A 20,784-nucleotide genomic window follows, 5' to 3' on the forward strand; every position below is an offset into this window, starting at 1 on the left:
ACCATAGGATGTCTTGATTGCTGGTTACTGCAGATCTATGGTATCCTGCAGATTTTTCTCTGAAGAGTCCGTATCTGCATCCCCCTCTTGTGAGTGGGAGTAGAATGGCGGTGGAAGATGTATCTGCATCCCCCCCCGTGGGAGTAGAGTCAGGCAACAGCTGAGAGCACTGAAGAGTGGTGGGGAGAGAATCTCCATTGGTTGTCCAATAATGACATCAGCAGCCTTGTCCAGGAGGGCGTGTGCTGCAAATATTGTTTTCATGCAGGAGGGCCACCCCCCCTTGCAACTGGATCCAGGCCAGCGGAGAGGTAGTCTAGAGGCCTCTGGTTTTCCTCTGTGGGTCTGTTTTAAGACGCCAGTGGCATGACCTTCTTTTTCCATTCGGTAAAGATGGAATGGCTTCTCGTAGTCAGGGAGGCCTGGAGCTGGCGCAGAGACTATGGAGTCTTTCAGTTTCCTGTACGAGATGAAGGCTGCAATGCGTTGATGCAATTGTACAGAGGCTGCATTAAGACTGGAGCACCAGGGATCCAAGTTCTGCAGTACGAGACTAGACCAAGGAAGGCCAGCGGTCTTCCGGTCATCTGTCAAGCGGTTTGTCTGGCGGGCAATACGGTGTCTTCAGGAACGTAACTTGCTTTTGACACCTGGACTCTGTTTTTCCAGAACTTGTGTTGCTGCTCCACCAGGTAGAGGAGATGAGGAAAGGGCTGTGCAGTAGAGATGTCGATGACTTATGCATGTTCTGCAATCCAGTTGACGAGGATGGAGGACAATGCTTTGGTGAGCTGTGAAAGGCTGTTCTGGGCCCTCTTGGGCATCACTGTCCATGTGTTCTGCACCCCCCTTGTGCGTTTTCAGGTCGTCCAGGTGAACATTGAAGGAAGCATTGGACAGATCCATCACCGTGAGCACTGTTGCTGTGACTGGCATGTTTGACAGCAGAGTGTGCAGATCTGGCACAACTGGGGTTTCAAACATGGTTTCTTTGTTCACAGCCCTCAAGTCATGCACCATTCTGAACCTGGCTGCTTCTCCTTTCACAGGTTTCCTCCTGATTGGGAAAAGCTGGGACTGCACGATGATTCCTATGGACGAGGTGGCTCAATCTGGCCTTGCTCTTCACAATTCTGTGAGGGACTACCATCTTCTGGCACAGAGCCGGCAGGGAAACAAGCTGTTTACTGGGGTCCTCTTCATCAGAGATGACGTTTAGCTGAGCTTTCTTGCTCTCCACCAAGGCGGTCATTGTGGTAACTCCTGCTCTGATCACAGGGGGTCTTTTTGCTGGGACGTCTTCTTTACCAGCCAAAACACAAGCCGTGGAGACACCATCACATGTTTCTCAACGCAAGCAATGACTAGCCAGGTCTTTCCCCAGGAAGGAACAACCACAGGAAGGGCAGTCTCCAATGAAGGAAACCACCTATGCCTCTAGACATTGCTTCTACTGGCCATTTTCCTACTCCACACTGATGAGGGGCAATACCCCAAAACAGCTGTCTGTGGATGGATACCATGTTTTGGCATAGGTGGTTTCCTTCATTGGAGACTTCCCTTCCCGTGGTTGTTCCTTCCCGGGGAAAGACCTGGCTAGTCATTGCTTGCGTTGAGAAACATGTGATGGTGTCTCCACGGCTTGTGTTTTGCATGTTTTTACATATTTCCCATAAGGGATGGGGGGGGGCATTGCTCTAGAATCACTGCATTGAGAAACATGTGATGGTGTCTCCGCAGTGTTGGATGTTGATCTCCAGGAGTTCATTCATCCTCATTTTTCACATTCTTTAACAGCAAGCAGCCGTTCCTTTCACCTAGCTTGATCTCAGGTCAGCATTTGTTAACCAGTTTGAGGAGCTGAGTGGCCTTCTTCTGGTCCAGGGCCTGGATAAACTTCAGGGAGCACCTTCAGAATCTTGTCCAAGATGATCCTCTGGAGCCGGAAGCAGTGCAGCCATTTCACGAAGCGTGTAAGGTCCCTTTGGGTTGAAAACTTCCTGGCCCATACCCAAGTTCTTCGGCCGTTTGTTGAACAGCGATTCCACTCAGACCTCCAGTTGGTCAGAGACAGTTTGACTCTGGGTGGTGGACAGGGGATGCTGGGCATTGTGAGGGTGCGGGGTTCCAAACTTGAGTGACACCCACCCTGGCGCAACTTGAAGTCTCCCTTGGGCCACAGGCTATTGGGTACTATATCCAGCACCTCCTTGAGTAGGCTTGCACCGGTTCAAGGCTCTTGTAGGGCCACCAGCATGATTGATTCTTCTTGGGTCAGAGGTGGAGAAAATGTCATGTCAATGTCTCTCATCCGGTGGGGTGGGCTGTTCTCCACCATAAACTGAAAAAGGATGGAGTGTCCTGGCTGTGTCCACACGCTCAGGGGCTTGTAAAGCCCCCATCACACATAGCGATTTTTTTTGTGACGCAACAGCGATCTCACCAGTGAGATCGTTGTGCAGGGGTCCTCAAACTTTTTAAACAGGGGGCCAGATTACGGTCCCTCGGACCGTTGGAGGGCCGGAATATAGTTTAAAAAAAATTATGAATAAATTCCTGTGCACACTGCACATATCTTGTTTAGAAGTAAAAAAAAAAAATAGGAACAAATACAATAATAAAAATGAAGTTAAATCATCAAACTTACCGATTTTTTTGGGTTCTCCGAATATCCTACACTTCGAGTTAACTTTTTCTCTTTCTTGATATCATTGTTTCCTAGGGATTCAAAATTGCTATTAGTAAAATACCAACATATATACAGCGCTACAAAAACAATATACCAGCAATAAAACTGAGACATACAGACTGCACTGCCCATCAATGCAGCCTGATCAGTGCCCATCAATGCAGCCTGATCAGTACCCAACAATGCAGCCTGATTAGTGCCCATCAATGCAGCCTGATCAGTGCCCAACAATGCAGCCTGATTAGTGCCCATCAATGCAGCCTGATCAGTACCCAACAATGCAGCCTGATTAGTGCCTATCAATGCAGCCTGATTAGTGCCCATCAATGCAGCCTGATCAGTGCCCATCAATGCAGCCTGATCAGTGCCCATCAATGCAGCCTGATCAGTGCCCATCAATGCAGCCTGATCAGTGCCCATCAATGCAGCCTGATCAGTGCCCATCAATGCAGCCTGATCAGTGCCTATCAATGCAGCCTCACCAGTGCCCATATTGGTGGAACTCCACTTTTACCTCAGGCTCAGACTGGTGTGGTGCAAGAATCCCCAATAGGCAGCATTGGTCCCTAAAAGGCAGGTAAATGTACCCAATAGGCAGCATACGTCTCCAATAGGCAGGTAAATGTCCTCAATAGGCAGCATAGGTCCCCAATAGGCAGGTAAATGTCCCCAATAGGCAGCACAGGTCCCCAAAAGGCAGGTAAATGTCCCCAATAGGCAGCACTTGTCCCCAATAGGCAGCACAGGTCCCCAATAGGCAGGTAAATGTCCCCAATAGGCAGCACAGGTCCCCAAAAGGCAGGTAAATGTCCCCAATAGGCAGCACAGGTCTCCATTAGGCAGGTAAATGTCCCCATTAGGCAGGTAAATGTCCCCAATAGGCAGGTAAATGTCCCCAATAGGCAGCACAGGTCCCCAAAAGGCAGGTAAAAGTCCCCAATAGGCAGCACAGGTCCCCAATAGGCAGGTAAATGTCCCCATTAGGCAGCACAGGTCCCCATTAGGCAGCACAGGTCCCCATTAGGCAGGTAAATGTCCCCAATAGGCAGCACAGGTCCCCAAAAGGCAGCACAGGTCCCCAAAAGGCAGGTAAAAGTCCCCAATAGGCAGCACAGGTCCCCAATAGGCAGGTAAATGTCCCCATTAGGCAGCACAGGTCCCCATTAGGCAGCACAGGTCCCCATTAGGCAGGTAAATGTCCCCAAAAGGCAGGTAAATGTCCCCAATAGGCAGCACAGGTCCCCATTAGGCAGGTAAATGTCCCCATTAGGCAGCACAGGTCCCCATTAGGCAGCACAGGTCCCCATTAGGCAGCACAGGTCCCCATTAGGCAGGTAAATGTCCCCAATAGGCAGCACAGGTCCCCAAAAGGCAGGTAAATGTCCCCAATAGGCAGCACAGGTCCCCATTAGGCAGGTAAATGTCCCCATTAGGCAGCACAGGTCCCCATTAGGCAGCACAGGTCCCCATTAGGCAGCACAGGTCCCCATTAGGCAGCACAGGTCCCCATTAGGCAGGTAAATGTCCCCAAAAGGCAGCACAGGTCCCCAAAAGGCAGGTAAAAGTCCCCAATAGGCAGCACAGGTCCCCAATAGGCAGGTAAATGTCCCCATTAGGCAGCACAGGTCCCCATTAGGCAGCACAGGTCCCCATTAGGCAGCACAGGTCCCCATTAGGCAGGTAAATGTCCCCAATAGGCAGCACAGGTCCCCAAAAGGCAGGTAAATGTCCCCAATAGGCAGCACAGGTCCCCATTAGACAGGTAAATGTCCCCAATAGGCAGCACAGGTCCCCAATAGGTAGCACAGGTCCCCAATAGGCAGGTAAATGTCCCCAATAGGAAGGTAAATGTCCTCAATAGGCAGGTAAATGTCCCCACTAGGCAGGAAAATATCCCCAATAGGTAGCACAGGTCCCCACTAGGCAGAAAAATGTCCCCAATAGGTAGCACAGGTCCCCACTAGGCAGGAAAATGTCCCCACTAGGCAGGAAAATATCCCCAATAGGTAGCACAGATCCCCACTAGGCAGAACAATGTCCCCACTAGGCAGGAAAATATCCCCAATAGGAACCGGCATTAAAAAAAAAAAAAAAAAAAAAAAGTACTCACCTATGTCCCCGCACTGCTCTGAAGAGGCGCCCGCTCGTCTCCGTCTTCTTCCGGCACAGGCCCAGGCGGCGTGACATCATCAGACCGCGCAGGCGGCGTGATGACAATCACGTCGTCTCTGTGCACTGTGCTGCGGGAGGGCTGCGCAACGCCTTTCCTCGGCGCCTCGTCCCGCCCGCAATTACACAGCCCGCCGGCACTGAACTGCAGTGCAGTTCAAGATCTCAAAGTCGGCCTGGCGGAGGGCCGGATAAAAGTCTTTGGAGGGCCGCATGCGGCCCGCGGGCCGTAGTTTGAGGACCCCTGTCGTTGTGTGTGACAGCTATCAGCGACTGGCCCCCCTGCCGGGTATTGCTGATCGTTGTTGAAACATCTGGACATTTTTGGGGTCGCTGGTCTCCCGCTGGCCAGCACGCATCGCTGCGGGAGACCAGCGAGCTGGAGCTGGTAACCAAGGTACACATCGGGTTTCTAAGGGGTGCGCGCCCCTTAGAAACCCGATGTGTACCTTGGTTACCAACTCTCTGCATCAGCACGCTGGTAATTAAGATACAATGCGGGTAACTAAGCGACGTGCGTCGCTTGTTACCCGCGTGTCACTGGTACTGATCGCTGGTGAAGCTGCCTGTTTGACAGCTCACCAGCGATCATGTAGCGACACACCAGCGATCCTGACAAGGTGATATCGTTGTCGGGATCGCTGGTGAGTCGCTATGTGTGACGGGGCCCTAAGCTGGGAATGTCTGACTTGACCTTCAATCCCCACACAAGACACAGTGTTCTGATAGGCAGGAGGGGTTGGGGAGTTCCACATGCCTCATCACACTTCTGACTGCACCAGTGTCCACAAGGAAAGATATGACAACCCCCGGAGATTTGAGGTATTGGGTCCGCTGATGGAGTTTTACATGTCAGGGGCGTGATGTCTTGCGGACCTGGCTTGCCTCTGTCCTATAGACAGGGTTCTTCACTGTTTCCTGTGTTTCTTGGCCTATTCCCCTGCGTGATGTCCTGGGCTGCCGGGGTGCTGTGCACTGGTTCCGGAAATGACCAAGGTTGCCACAGTTGTAACACCTGATGGGTCTCCCGTCCCTGCAGGGTGGGTGCTCTTCCACATCGGTGGCCACCATAGGAGGGGCTGTCTTCCGCACTCCTGGGTGGGACTGAATTCTTCTGGCTACTGCGAGCAGGGCATCTACGGCTATTGACCTGTACTCAGGCCTGGTCACTGTCAGCAGCTTCTTGATTGGTTCTCTTAGTCCATGCCTAAAGGCCTCTGCCAACATTTGTTTGTGTATCTGATCATGAATAGTGAAGCCTAAGTCTTGGAATATTTGCCTCACTCTGCCATGAAACTTGTCTACAGACTCTGTCTCGGCCTGGCTCATGTTATGTAGGCTGAGTGCTTGTCTGGCTTCGGCCCACTCTCTGAGCTGCTCAATTAGCTTTGATCCTGACTCCCAGGAGTGCACATCTAATTCTGATGGAAGCTTGAAGTGTTCCTTCATGATTGGCCAGAGTGTTTCACCTGCTTTTAATTCCATTATGGACCAGAGATCAATCCAGATTGCAGATGTTTGCTGGCTCTGCTGCATTCTTCAGTAAAATGGCATGGGGTCCATATCTGGGTTTGGCAGATTTTTCAGAATACTCAACACCTGACTAGGGGTGAAGGGCACATAGTGTAAGAGTTCTGGCTCTATCTGCCCCTGCCTACTTGGTGTCTGTGGGTTTCTTCACCTAGTACTGGGCAGCATGTATGCTGTCCCCTCTTCATATTCATCAGAGGAGAAACTGTGACATTGTGTGGGTGCTCCCCCCCTTCTGAGGTTGCAGGTCTGCCTGGCACTCAGGATCCTCATTGTAAGACCCAGCAGCTGCAGACACTGATGACTCACACCTCCCTTCTGCTAGCTGTTGTATTGGGGGGGCACCTGTGGTGTTATGTGTAGGGAGTGTTTCACTTTCTTCTCCTGGTATCAGCTGGCTCTTTAGAGAGGGTGCCCTGTGGAGATAAGGACACCTCATTTTCTGGATTTGGCACTGGCCCAGCTGGTGACAATGAACTGAGAGGTGGAAGAGAGGGTGAGGAGCAGGGAGGGGTAGAGGAGAGAGTGGAAAGGTGGGGAGATGAAAAAAGAAAGAGGGAGGAGAGGAGGAAGGTGATAGAAGAGGAGGGGAGAGAGAAGACGAGGGGGATGAGGGAGGAGGAAAGACAGAGGGAAAAGATGAGGGAGGAGGAAATATAGGAGGAAAAATAGATGAGGGAGGAGTGGAGAGGGAGGAGAGGGAAGGAGCGGCGGACTCCTTCCCCTTTTCTGCTTGGACTTGTGCCTTCTCCCGGGGGGGGGGGGAGTGGGAAGCGGGGTGCCTCACAGACGGCAGCTTAGAATTCCTCTGAAAACACTTTTTTCTCTCTTGTACATGTAAAAATAATCCTTTCCTGTTCACCTAACTCTCAGTACTTCTATGCTGTAAATCCGCTGCCACTTTATAAAACGCGGACTTCAATTCAGCTCAACTAACTAACTTCCCTTTTTTGTTAATGCATTATGCCATGCTGCAGCTTAAAAGCTGCCCCTGTAAATCTACATACTTAACTTTCTGAATAACACTATGTCTATTCCAAAAACTTCAAAGAAAAAGGTGATTAAAACTTCAAAAACTTCACAACCCTTTTTTTTAAACTTGCTTAAAAAGGAAAGAAAAAAGCAAAAAAAAACCAAAATATTTATAAAAACTTCAAAAGAAAATGGAAAACTAATAAAAACTCAAAAAATGGAGAAAAAAGAAAACAAAGAATAATCAAGAAGTTGGTAAAACTTGAAAAGAACACCTCCAAAAAGAAATCAAAAATCCAAAATTCAGTACAACTTCCAGCAATAAAATGTCCGTGCACAAATGGAGGATACACACTTCCCCTTTCCTCTGCCTGCATCTCTCAGTAAAATCTTTTGAGAACAATGGAAACAAAAGAGCAAACTGAGACAATGGTATATATTCAACAACCCAGCATTCCCAAAAATTCTCACACTACAGTAAAAAACTTCCACCAAATGCAAGATATAACAAGGGAAAAGCAGAGTACAGAACAAATGTGACAATATGAAAAATATCAGAGAAGCACCCTACGGGCAAAAGAGGAAGTGTAAAAGGAAAGGAAAAAAAACTTTCTGCTTCAGATCTTCATGGAGAACAGCAGTGAATTTACAGGTTGATGCACATATAGACGTCCGGGGAGAAATCGAGGCCCTCTTTAGTGACACGTAGCACAAGCAGCTCTGGTAACCAACAACTGCCAATCACACTTGGTGTACTACGCTCGGTAACCCGGGAATGTTAACACACTGTACCGGTTGTCCCGCCGGTAACAGGAATCAGTGATAACTCCCACAAAATTGCCACCATCTGTACCTGGCTGGCCTCTCCTGTCCTTCCGATGTACAGGTGAATCGGTGGCAACCTGTCAAGTGATTTGGCTTGCGATATTTCCCCCAAGCTAAACACTACCATGTGCCTGGCGATCTGGGTACTCCTGTCCCTTCCGATGCATGGGTGTATATGTGATAGCTTGATAGGAGACTAGACTAGTGATATCTCTCTAAGCCCCCACAACCCATACCTGGATAGGCTTCTCCTGTCCTCCCTGTGTACAGGTTTATTTGTGAGGACTTAGCAGGGGAAGTTGAATCTTAGATATCGGTTTCCCAGCAACCACATGCACAATCAATCACCGTTCCACCAGCTCTATCCCGGATCTAGACACAAACAGGACCCAAAGCAGACACCTTGGCTTATCCCAGGGTTTGGATAAGGGTGTGGACTTTTACACTACCTGGGAATGCGGTGGTGACCACACCTGACCGGCTAGAGGTACAGACCCGGACTGGGCACAGGGGACATTCTGGTAAGATAACCAGATTTTCTTACCTTACTTATGGAGTTGCGCAAATCTCCGTCCCCATGAGCCAAGGCCTTAGTCGGCACCTCCGTCTCTCTGGTCAGCAGGGTCCCCGTGCGTTTCGTCCACAGCCCCGCGTCTCTGCACCAGATGATATGGAAATTTGGATAGATATATCTCTGTGTGCTGCGGCCTGTCCTAATTAGAACAGAGTCTCATTGAGCGCTCAACAGAAAAGACACCCTAAACACCTTGTTAGCAGTCTTTCCAGCAGGACTCTGCTGGTTTATTGCACATACGCGTATATGGTTTTATAATTACATACAGAAAGGAGTGGTTAGTCAATTAACATAAGGTTTGTGTTTTAATGCTATTGGCTATTTGAGTAAATGAACTTATATGGCAGTGTCCGACATGAGGGTGATTTAGCATCATATGATTTACTCTTATGCATTGTCTTGCAATGTCAGCAAACCTCCGATATCAGCTAGTGCATCTGGTCCAACTTCCTCCTTTCCCATGGCTGGCTGATATATCACAAGACAATGCTACCATGAGACTATGCTGGTTCTCCAGACTGGCTCATGGGGTTAGTAGGTCATTTTCAGCAATTGATTATAAGGTTCAAGATAGCTATGAAAATGTGTCTATCTGTATATAAGGATATATGCAAGTGAGATCTGTATGAAATGTATATATTTCCATCACCGCTGGAGTGTGGTGGACGGGAGATAAAACATAACCTTTAGTAAGATAGTAGGATAAAAACAATTTTGTGTCCCCCAGAGTGAATTAATATAAATGTATCGGTGAAGTCACAAATAAAGGGGCGTGAGGAGCACAGCCCGATCAGGAGGAATGATTCACACTGGCTGAACTGCAATCAGCAAGTCCCAGAATCTCACGTTATGGATCTGGGAGAATCCCACAGAACCCCGCAAACAATGACTGACAGATTCTGGCTGCATATAACAGTAATGACTGGAATCTGGATGACATTAATAGAGTTACCACCTGAAATATGCCAGAGCAATAAGTGAGGAAAGGCACAAGCTCAGCCATTCATGAAGGGGGTGCGGGAGGAAAAGGAGATCCTGGGTCCAGGATGCTCCATATAGGACAAGGGGAAGAAAATGCCCTACAAGACCCTAAAGGGCTAACAGTAGTCTATCCCCAAGACTCCCCCCTGACTGTCCACAGCTCCCCCTGTGCTAAACAAGCCCTGCACACCCCCATGGAAGGGCCCAACGCGTTTCTTCCAAGCTGAGTCATCAGGGGACTTATCCTTGTGATAGGAGGTCAGGTGCCATAGTGCTGAGCTAAAGGTGGGGGGGGAGGGGGGAGTATGAAATACATACCATGGTACTTCCAGTGGTTGAAACACACGCCAGGGTGCCATAAAGGTGCGTGAGCCGCAAGGAAAAAATCTGCGACACTCAAATGAAGGCGAACTACTAATTGTGTCCCATGTGGAACGCACGCCAATGCCACATGCGGCATGTGGAACGCACGCCAATGCCACATGCGGCATGTGGAACGCACGCCAACGCCACATTTGGCTTTGATGGCATCTTCCCTTTAAACTGCCATGGTTTTTGTTGCAGCCGCTCTTGTGCCGTCCCTGCGGTGTTCATCTATGTTATGGTTCCAAAAAGAATTAATTTGTAAAAAAAAATGTTTCACTTGTTAAAAAATAGTAAAATGTGTCTTCTGCTTTATGTTTTTCTTTTTACAAGAATTGTTGGAGCCAATTTTTCATTAGAAACGTTTTAATATCGGCTTTTTCTGGAGTTTTTCTTGTAATATAGGAAAGCCTAAGGCCAGAAATAATCCCCATAAATCACTGTACATGGAGACTTTGGGATCAGATCATTTCTGTCCGTTGTGTTTGTGGAAACAAAAAATCTTTTCTAAAAGCCTCAAACTTCTGTGTGTGACTCAGAGCTGAGATCTAACGTGAGAGAAGATTCCAGTGCGGGGAAGACGGGGAACCTTCATATAGACGGCCGGTGGGGATGGAGGCAGTGACCGACTCTGGCCACATCTGTCTCTAGAGCCGCAGTAAAAGATGAAGATGTCGTCCTCATCATGAAGGAGTTATTTCTCATGTCGCGTGTAATGAATATCTCCTGCAGTATTGCTAATGCCGATTCCAGTGTCGGTAATGAGACGAGAATTAGCGTTATGGAAGATGAGTCTATGAGGAACGTGTTCAGCTGCCGACTCCGAGGAGGAAACTGCTTGTTGTCTGTGGCCTAAATATATAGGTTTTATTAGTAGATGTCAGGGAAGAAAACTAAACCCTGTAAAATAATAAATCTCCTCATATGTTTCCCTTATTATCTCCAGTAATTGTATTATTACACAGGATTCTTATGGTGTTACATCGGATCATCTTCTTCTCATTCAGGTCTTTACAATATCGGATCCTCTCAGTGAAGATCTTCTACAGAAGAGAATTTTCCTGATTTACCCATCAAGGATGGATATGGACAGAGACAAGATGGCGGAGAGGATATTACACCTCACCCTAGAGATCCTCTTCCGTCTCACCGGAGAGGTGAGAGATTCTGATGACGTCACATTACATCATTCTTATCTATGGGAATAAGAGATGGACAGAACTGGAGAGGTGAGGACTCTGGAAATGTCTGTAGTGAGATTTATTAATGTGTCTCTCCATAACCAGGATTACACAGTGGTGAAGAAGACCTCTAGTGATCGCTGTCAGGACCCTGTGTCTGAGGGATGGGGAAGACCCCTGAGCCCAATCACGGGGCCTCCACCTCACCCCCTGATACATGAGGACATCAATGACCAGAAGATCCTAGAACTCATCTACAAGATGACTGAGCTGCTGACTGGAGAGGTGACACTGCTGGGAATGCTGGGACATTATACAGTAACACTATGAAGGGATCGGGGGGATGACTGTTTCATTGTATGTGTCAGGTTCCTATAAGGTGTCAGGATGTCGCTGTCTATTTCTCCATGGAGGAGTGGGAGTATTTAGAAGGACACAGCGATCTGTACAAGGACGTCATAATGGAGGTTCCCCAGCCCCTCACATCTCCAGGTAATAAATAGGACTAAATACACACGGTCTATAATTATCTGTATGTAGAGAATGAATTCAGTCCCTGTATGTGTTTCCTCCAGATCTATCCAGTAAGAGGACAACACCAGAGAGATGTCCCCGTCCTCTTCTTCCACAGGACTGTAACCAAGAAGATCCCAGTGCTCCTCAGGATCATCAGGTAGATGGAGAGAAGGTGTCAGGAGATCTCCCCTATGATGTGTAGATGGCTGTGAAGGTCTTGTGCTCAGTCTTGTTTTATCCACCAGTATTATATGTTTTATACTTGTGTAATGAGAACGGTGGAGATGGCAGGATTAGAGCTGATCATAGATGGGACTTCTCCATCTGTCTGTGACTTTTACAATATTTGTTTCAGGGTGAAGATCTGACCCATATTAATACTACAAAGACATATGTGAGAGATGATGAGCGGTGTAAAGAGGAGATTCCCACATATGACTACCCAGGTGAGTAGTAACCACTGAATGCAGAGAAGTCACAGATTCCTCTCAGTCACCGGCTGTGGCTGCTTTATCGGTGGTGTAGTTCGGCCGTATTACCATGATCACCATTTTGCCTCTAGACCACAACATTCTCCTCCACCCAAAACTGTTCAAATGACTTTGGGCATTGAAAGCCCTTTCCTATAGAACTTACAACCTGGAGGATCCACATAACCCCTGGGATTAGTGTGAGGGTGATTCCTTAAAGCGAGATCTATATGATTGCTTGTATCTGACCCAATAGAGGCCGAGCGCACACTTCAAGAGTCACACCGAGCACGGAGTTAGATGTCTACTCCTTTCTCATCAAAGGCTTGCACACAACTGAAGTTCATTCTCAAGACAAAGTAACAGGAAATGGGTGTCACACAATCTTCTGAGTAGCCAGTGTCAGTGTATGATAGGTCCATTTCAGCTTCACTTCCATATATGGTATCCAGTATCTCAGCTTCTGCATTCCAAGGATTCCTTCCAGGGTGTTGTCTGAAGACACAGACGCCATCTTGGTAAACCATATCTGAACTGACTTGTATAAGGGTTAATAATTGATTTCATTAGCCATTCTCGCCTTCGCATTAGGAGACGCTGACCGTTACCTGCCCAGATCTGTAACTATAAAGCCAAATGACAGCGTAAGTAGAGTGTGCTGACAAGATAGAAAATCACTTGAAGAAAAATCTTATGCTGGGCCTGTAAGAGAAAGCGGAGGGTAATGATGCTGTTGGCTTCCTAGATCCCTGAGATCTTATCGGATGAATCTTCTCTCCCTTCTGTGCTGCTGAATGTCTCATGGTCCCTACAAGACCAGGTCCAGTCTTTCTGGCCAAACTTCCCTTTTATGAGCGACAACAGTAAATGTGCAGTGAGGCCGAGTGTGAATTTCTGTCCAATAACAGCAGAGTTTCCCTTTATCCTGACTTTTCAATTTGTATTAAAACCAACTAACTTCAAGGAGGATTGTGATAATCTCCAGGACAAACATTCCACCTGTGCCATGATATATCTCTAAGCTGTGCGTGGCTGAGGGCTGTAATATACATTTATTCCCGCCTGCAGGAGATGTGTTGGCTCCAGCCCTGGTGTCATGGATTCCCTCCACGTCATAAATTACATTGTTTCTGATCCTAAGGAATTCAGATTACTGCACAATCTCTCCTGAAATGGGGAGCAATATTATTTCTCTAATCTTCTGCTCAGGATCCATAGTAGCTCCAATGGTCACCATAAATGAGGGCAACTCTGGTTTACTGTTTAATCTGTATTTGTAGCTTTCAGTTAATGAGATTCTCGTGCTCTGGGGCGGGACTGTGGGCGTGCCCATGGGTGGGGCTGTGGGCGGGCCTTTATGTGGTGCTCTGATTACATATTCATCTGTATTGGCTTATGACAGGTCACTGATCCCTCACTGACCTGCCCCCCATTTTTATATAATAATAATCTCTATATAGCGCCAGCATATTCCTCAGCACTTTACAGTTTAACAGTTTCAAAACACAAGTCATAAGTAACAGTTAATACAATAATTAAAGCAAAATAAGCCGCCCCTGCTGTTGAGAGCTTACAATCTACAATGAGGTGGGGGAGATACAAAGTACAGGTGTGTATTTACAATGGTGTATTTACAATGAAGGTCCCGCCATCTTGAGGGAGTGAAGGATGGATGGAGATAGTGAATGGGATACACACGCACACTTACACATACAATGACTTTGATTAGTGAACGTGATAGGCCGCTCTGAACAAATGTGTTTTAAAGGAACGCCTGAGACTATGCAAATTGTGGATAGTCATTTCTTGGGGTAGAGCATTCCAAAAGATTGGCGCAGCGCGGGAGAAGTCTTGGAGTCAGGAGTGGGAGGTGCGGATTAGTGCAGATGCTAGTCGAAAGTCGTTTGCAGAGCACAACAGTCAGGCCGATAGACAGAAATTAGGGAGGATATGTAGCGGGGTGCCGCACTGTGGAGAGCTTTGTGGGTGAGAACAAGTACTTTGAATTGGATCCTATAATGAATGGGCAACCAATGTAAGGATTGGCAAAGAGCGGACATGTCCGAGTACCGATTAGCCAGATGGATGACCCTGGCTGCTGCATTAAGGATTGACTGGAGAGGGGATAGTAGAGTAACGGAGAGGCCAATTAATAGATCATTGCAGTAATAATAATCTTTATTTTTTATATAGCGCTAACATATTCCGCAGCACTTTACAGTTTGCACACATTATCATCACTGTCCCCAATGGGGCTCACAATGTAAATTCCCTATCTTTGGAATGTGGGAGGAAACCGGAGTACCTGGAGGAAACCCACACAAACACGGGGAGAACATACAAACTCCTTGCAGATGTTGTCCTTGGTGGGATTCGAACCTAGGACTACAGCGCTGCAAGGCTGCAGTGCTATCCACTGAGCCACCATGCTGCCCATAATCCAGGCGGGAGTGGATCAATGCTACAGTGAGGGTTTTTGTTGTTTCCATGGTGATAAGGCGGATTCTAGAGATGTTCTTTAGGTGTAAGCGGCAATAGCGGGCATGAGATTGTATATGGGATGTGAAGGAGAGATTGGTGTCAAACATAACACCCAGACAGCGCACCTGCTCCCGTGGCGTTATTATGGTGCCACCCACGAGAGGGAAATGTCAGATTTAGGGAGGTTAGTAGACGGCAGGAGCAGAAGAATTTCAGTTTTTGAGAGGTTGAGGTTCAGATAGAGAGCGGACATGATGTTGGAGACTGCAGACAGTCACTGGCGTTCTGTAGTACAGCGGGGGTAAGGTGGGGGATGACGTGTATAATTGTGAGTCATCAGCATAAAGATGTTACTGAAAGACAAATCTGTTTATGGTTTGTCCAATTTGGGGCGGTGTAGAGAGAGAAGAGGGCCAAGGACTGAGCCCTGAGGTACCCCGACATTGAGAGGAAGAGGAGATGACGTGGAGCCAGAGAACAAAACTCTGAAGGAGCAGTCGGAAAGATAGGAAGAGAACCAGGAGAGAGCAGTGTCCTTAATGCCCAGTGATTGGAGCCTAGAGAGTAGGAGACGGTGATCAGCAGTGTCGAAAGATGCAGAAAGGTCAAGAAGAATGAGCAGAGAGTGGTGACCATTACGTTTTGCTGTCAGAAGGTCATTGGTCACTTTGAGTGCAGTTTAAGTCAAATGTAGGGGCGGAAGCCGGACTGTGAAGAGTCTAGGAGGAAGTGAGTGGAGAGGTATTGGGTAAGCCGGGAGTAGACTAGGCGCTGCAAAAGTTTAGAGATGAAGGGGAGATTGGAGACTGGTCTGTAGTTAGTGCAGGATGGGTTGAGAGTGGGTTTCTTTAGTAATGGAGTAACGATGGCTTGTTTGAAGGAGGATGGGAAAATGCCCGAGGAGAGGTTAAAGATTGTAGTTAGGTGAGTTGTGATGACTGGAGAGAGAGACTGGAGGAGATGTGAGAGAATGGGGTCGGTCATGCATGTAGTCGGACGAGAAGAAGACAGGAGTCTGGAGACTTCTTCTGTGATGGGATCAAATGTGGAAAGTGAGCCATGGGAATCACAGCACTTGGTGGTTGGGTGCAGATTTCCTGACAGATATTATCTATTTTTTCTGTCAAGTGGGAGGCCAGGTCATCAGCACAAATGTCTGTGATAGGGGCTTGTGCTTTTGGCCTGAGGAGGGAGTGAAAGGTGTCAAAAAGTTTCTTGGGGTTGTTGGTTAGTGAGAAGATCAGGGTGGTGAAGTAGTTCTGTTTGGCGAGGTGAAGGGCAGCGTTATAGGTTCTTAACAAAAATTTGAAGTGGATGAAGTCTTCTGGTGTGCAGGTTTTTCTCCATAGGCGTTCAGCACTCATAGAGCATCGCTGGAGAAGTTGAGTTTGCGATGTGAGCCAGGGTTGTTTTACTCTGTGTTTGGAAGTTCTGAGGGTGAGGGGCGCTACTTGGTCAAGGGCGCTTCTAAGAGTCTAAGAGTGTCGTTGTAGTGATGAACAGCCAGATCAGTACAGGAAAAAGAGGAGATTGGGGACAGTGATGAGTGTAGTCTCTAATAGATGCTACTACGCAGGCGCCGCCATCGCCGGTGACAATTTGCTGGATGTAATTTTTTTCTAAGCCTCACAATAGCCACAATATTATAGGCATTATCACCAATAATATCAATGCTATTATATGCATTATGTAATAATGGGGGCAGGTCAGTGAGGGGTCAGCGACCTGTCATAAGCCAATACAGATGAATATGTAATCAGAGCACCACATAAGTCTCATTGACAGTTACAGGAATCGTTTGATTGCAGTGATTGCCTCAAAAGGTTGTGCAACAAAATATTAATCCTTTCACGCCAAAGCCTGTTTTTGCCTTTGTGACCAATTTTTTCAGCTCTGACCAGTGTCACTCTATGAGGTCATAACTAGAGTTGAGCGACTTTTGGTTTTTTAGGGTCGCGTTTCGTTTCGTGAAACCCGACTTTTCCAAAAGTCGGGTCAAGCAAGATCGTCCGATTATAGGGAAAAGTCGGGGTCGTCCCGAAACACGAAACCCAATGTAAGTCAATGGGGAATAAAAGTCGGCAGTGAGAGGAGGACAGGAAACACACCTACAGTGCCCATTTGAATGCCAAAAGCATCAATTCTTCTTTCTTAAGCTTGTCAACCTTAATTAACTTCATAATACAAGTTACGCACTGAAAAATGGGGGTTATTTGGCTACAAACTGTGGGGGGGAGGGCTGGCTCCAGGTTTTCATGTGCCCTGGGCGAAAGAGCGCCCCTTTAACACATACCACAACTCATTATGCTCCGATACGGCAGATAAATAGCGGTATAGTACAATGAAAAATACCTCACTTTTTACATCTCATGACGAGGCCCATCTATTTCTCCATACAGAATCATTGGTCCCATATAATGTTTGAAACAGTATATGATGAGCTCCACATAATGCTACAGTATATGTTGGTCCCCATGGATGAAGCTCCACTGTCTTATGGGCCCAAATAATGCTCCAAACATAATGGGCCCCATTTCTAATGCTCTAGTGTATAATGGGCCCTGTAAATGCTGCTCCAGTGTCTGATGTCCACCTTTGGAATGTTCCAGTGTATGGTGGGCCCCATCTATCATTCTCCAGAGTATAGTGCTCCCCAAAAATTGCTGTCCCAACATTGAAAACAATCAAATAAGTCTCCTCGCTAGGGAATCCCTGTACTTGTCTGGACAGGTGCTGTAGCTTGCTTAACAGCTCGCCAGCCGTTCTCACGCCCAGTATGGATTACACGTGATTGCACAAAGGTGAGAAAGGGTACCGTATCCCCAGATAACATGTATGGATAGCGTACACATTCAAAATATATGTCTCAGGAGGCAGGCTCAGACGGTGTTAGGCCCAGTATGGATTGCACGTGATTGCACAAAGGTTAGAAAGGGTACCGTATCCCCGGATAACATGTATGGATAGCGTACACATTCAAAATATATGTCTCAGGAGGCAGGCTCAGACGGTGTTAGGCCCAGTATGGATTGCACGTGATTGCACAAAGGTTAGAAAGGGTACCGTATCCCCGGATAACATGTATGGATAGCGTACACATTCAAAATATATGTCTATACAGCATGAGGCAGGCTCAGACGGTGTTAGGCCCAGTATGGATTGCACGTGATTGCACAAAGGTTAGAAAGGGTACCGTATCCCTGGATAACATGTATGGATAGCGTACACATTCAAAATATATGTCTCAGGAGGCAGGCTCAGACGGTGTTAGGCCCAGTATGGATTGCACGTGATTGCACAAAGGTTAGAAAGGGTACCGTATCCCTGGATAACGTATGGATAGCGTACACATTCAAAATATATGCCTCAGGAGGCAGGCTCAGACGGTGTTAGGCCCAGTATGGATTGCACGTGATTGCACAAAGGTTAGAAAGGGTATCGTATCCCTGGATAACATGTATGGATAGCGTACACATTCAAAATATATGTCTCAGGAGGCAGGCTCAGACGGTGTTAGGCCCAGTATGGATTGCACGTGATTGCACAAAGGTTAGAAAGGGTACCGTATCCCCGGATAACATGTATGGATAGCGTACACATTCAAAATATATGTCTATACAGCATGAGGCAGGCTCAGACAGTGTTAGGCCCAGTATGGATTGCACGTGATTGCACAAAGGTTAGAAAGGGTACCGTATCCCTGGATAACATGTATGGATAGCGTACACATTCAAAATATATGCCTCAGGAGGCAGGCTCAGACGGTGTTAGGCCCAGTATGGATTGCACGTGATTGCACAAAGGTTAGAAAGGGTACCGTATCCCTGGATAACATGTATGGATAGCGTACACATTCAAAATATATGTCTCAGGAGGCAGGCTCAGACGGTGTTAGGCCCAGTATGGATTGCACGTGATTGCACAAAGGTTAGAAAGGGTACCGTATCCCCGGATAACATGTATGGATAGCGTACACATTCAAAATATATGTCTATACAGCATGAGGCAGGCTCAGACGGTGTTAGGCCCAGTATGGATTGCACGTGATTGCACAAAGGTTAGAAAGGGTACCGTATCCCTGGATAACATGTATGGATAGCGTACACATTCAAAATATATGTCTCAGGAGGCAGGCTCAGACGGTGTTAGGCCCAGTATGGATTGCACGTGATTGCACAAAGGTTAGAAAGGGTACCGTATCCCTGGATAACGTATGGATAGCGTACACATTCAAAATATATGCCTCAGGAGGCAGTCTCAGACGGTGTTAGGCCCAGTATGGATTGCACGTGATTGCACAAAGGTTAGAAAGGGTACCGTATCCCTGGATAACATGTATGGATAGCGTACACATTCAAAATATATGTCTATACAGCATGAGGCAGGCTCAGACGGTGTTAGGCCCAGTATGGATTGCACGTGATTGCACAAAGGTTAGAAAGGGTACCGTATCCCTGGATAACATGTATGGATAGCGTACACATTCAAAATATGTCTATACAGCATGAGGCAGGCTCAGACGGTGTTAGGCCCAGTATGGATTGCACGTGATTGCACAAAGGTTAGAAAGGGTACCGTATCCCTGGATAACATGTATGGATAGCGTACACATTCAAAATATATGTCTATACAGCATGAGGCAGGCTCAGACGGTGTTAGGCCCAGTATGGATCGCACGTGATTGCACAAAGGTTAGAAAGGGTACCGTATCCCTGGATAACATGTATGGATAGCGTACACATTCAAAATATATGTCTCAGGAGGCAGGCTCAGACGGTGTTAGGCCCAGTATGGATTGCACGTGATTGCACAAAGGTTAGAAAGGGTACCGTATCCCTGGATAACATGTATGGATAGCGTAAACATTCAAAATATATGTCTCAGGAGGCAGGCTCAGACGGTGTTAGGCCCAGTATGGATTGCACGTGATTGCACAAAGGTTAGAAAGGGTACCGTATCCCTGGATAACATGTATGGATAGCGTACACATTCAAAATATATGTCTATACAGCATGAGGCAGGCTCAGACGGTGTTAGGCCCAGTATGGATTGCACGTGATTGCACAAAGGTTAGAAAGGTTACCGTATCCCTGGATAAAATGTATGGATAGCGTACACATTCAAAATATGTCTCAGGAGGCAGGCTCAGACGGTGTTAGGCCCAGTATGGATTGCACGTGATTGCACAAAGGTTAGAAAGGGTACCGTATCCCTGGATAACATGTATGGATAGCGTAAACATTCAAAATATATGTCTCAGGAGGCAGGCTCAGACGGTGTTAGGCCCAGTATGGATTGCACGTGATTGCACAAAGGTTAGAAAGGGTACCGTATCCCTGGATAACATGTATGGATAGCGTACACATTCAAAATATATGTCTATACAGCATGAGGCAGGCTCAGACGGTGTTAGGCCCAGTATGGATTGCACGTGATTGCACAAAGGTTAGAAAGGTTACCGTATCCCTGGATAACATGTATGGATAGCGTACACATTCAAAATATGTCTCAGGAGGCAGGCTCAGACGGTGTTAGGCCCAGTATGGATTGCACGTGATTGCACAAAGGTTAGAAAGGGTACCGTATCCCTGGATAACATGTATGGATAGCGTACACATTCAAAATATATGTCTCAGGAGGCAGGCTCAGACGGTGTTAGGCCCAGTATGGATTGCACAAAGGTTAGAAAGGGTACCGTATCCCTGGATAACATGTATGGATAGCGTACACATTCAAAATATATGTCTCAGGAGGCAGGCTCAGACGGTGTTAGGCCCAGTATGGATTGCACGTGATTGCACAAAGGTTAGAAAGGGTACCGTATCCATGGATAACATGTATGGATAGCGTACACATTCAAAATATATGTCTCAGGAGGCAGGCTCAGACGGTGTTAGGCCCAGTATGGATTGCACGTGATTGCACAAAGGTTAGAAAGGGTACCGTATCCATGGATAACATGTATGGATAGCGTACACATTCAAAATATATGTCTATTCATCAGGAGGCAGGCTCAGACGGTGTTAGGCCCAG

This window comes from Dendrobates tinctorius, unplaced genomic scaffold (genome assembly GCF_039654945.1).
Source record: "Dendrobates tinctorius isolate UK_male_01 unplaced genomic scaffold, ASM3965494v1 ptg000017l, whole genome shotgun sequence".
Classification (NCBI taxonomy): Eukaryota; Metazoa; Chordata; class Amphibia; order Anura; family Dendrobatidae; genus Dendrobates; species Dendrobates tinctorius.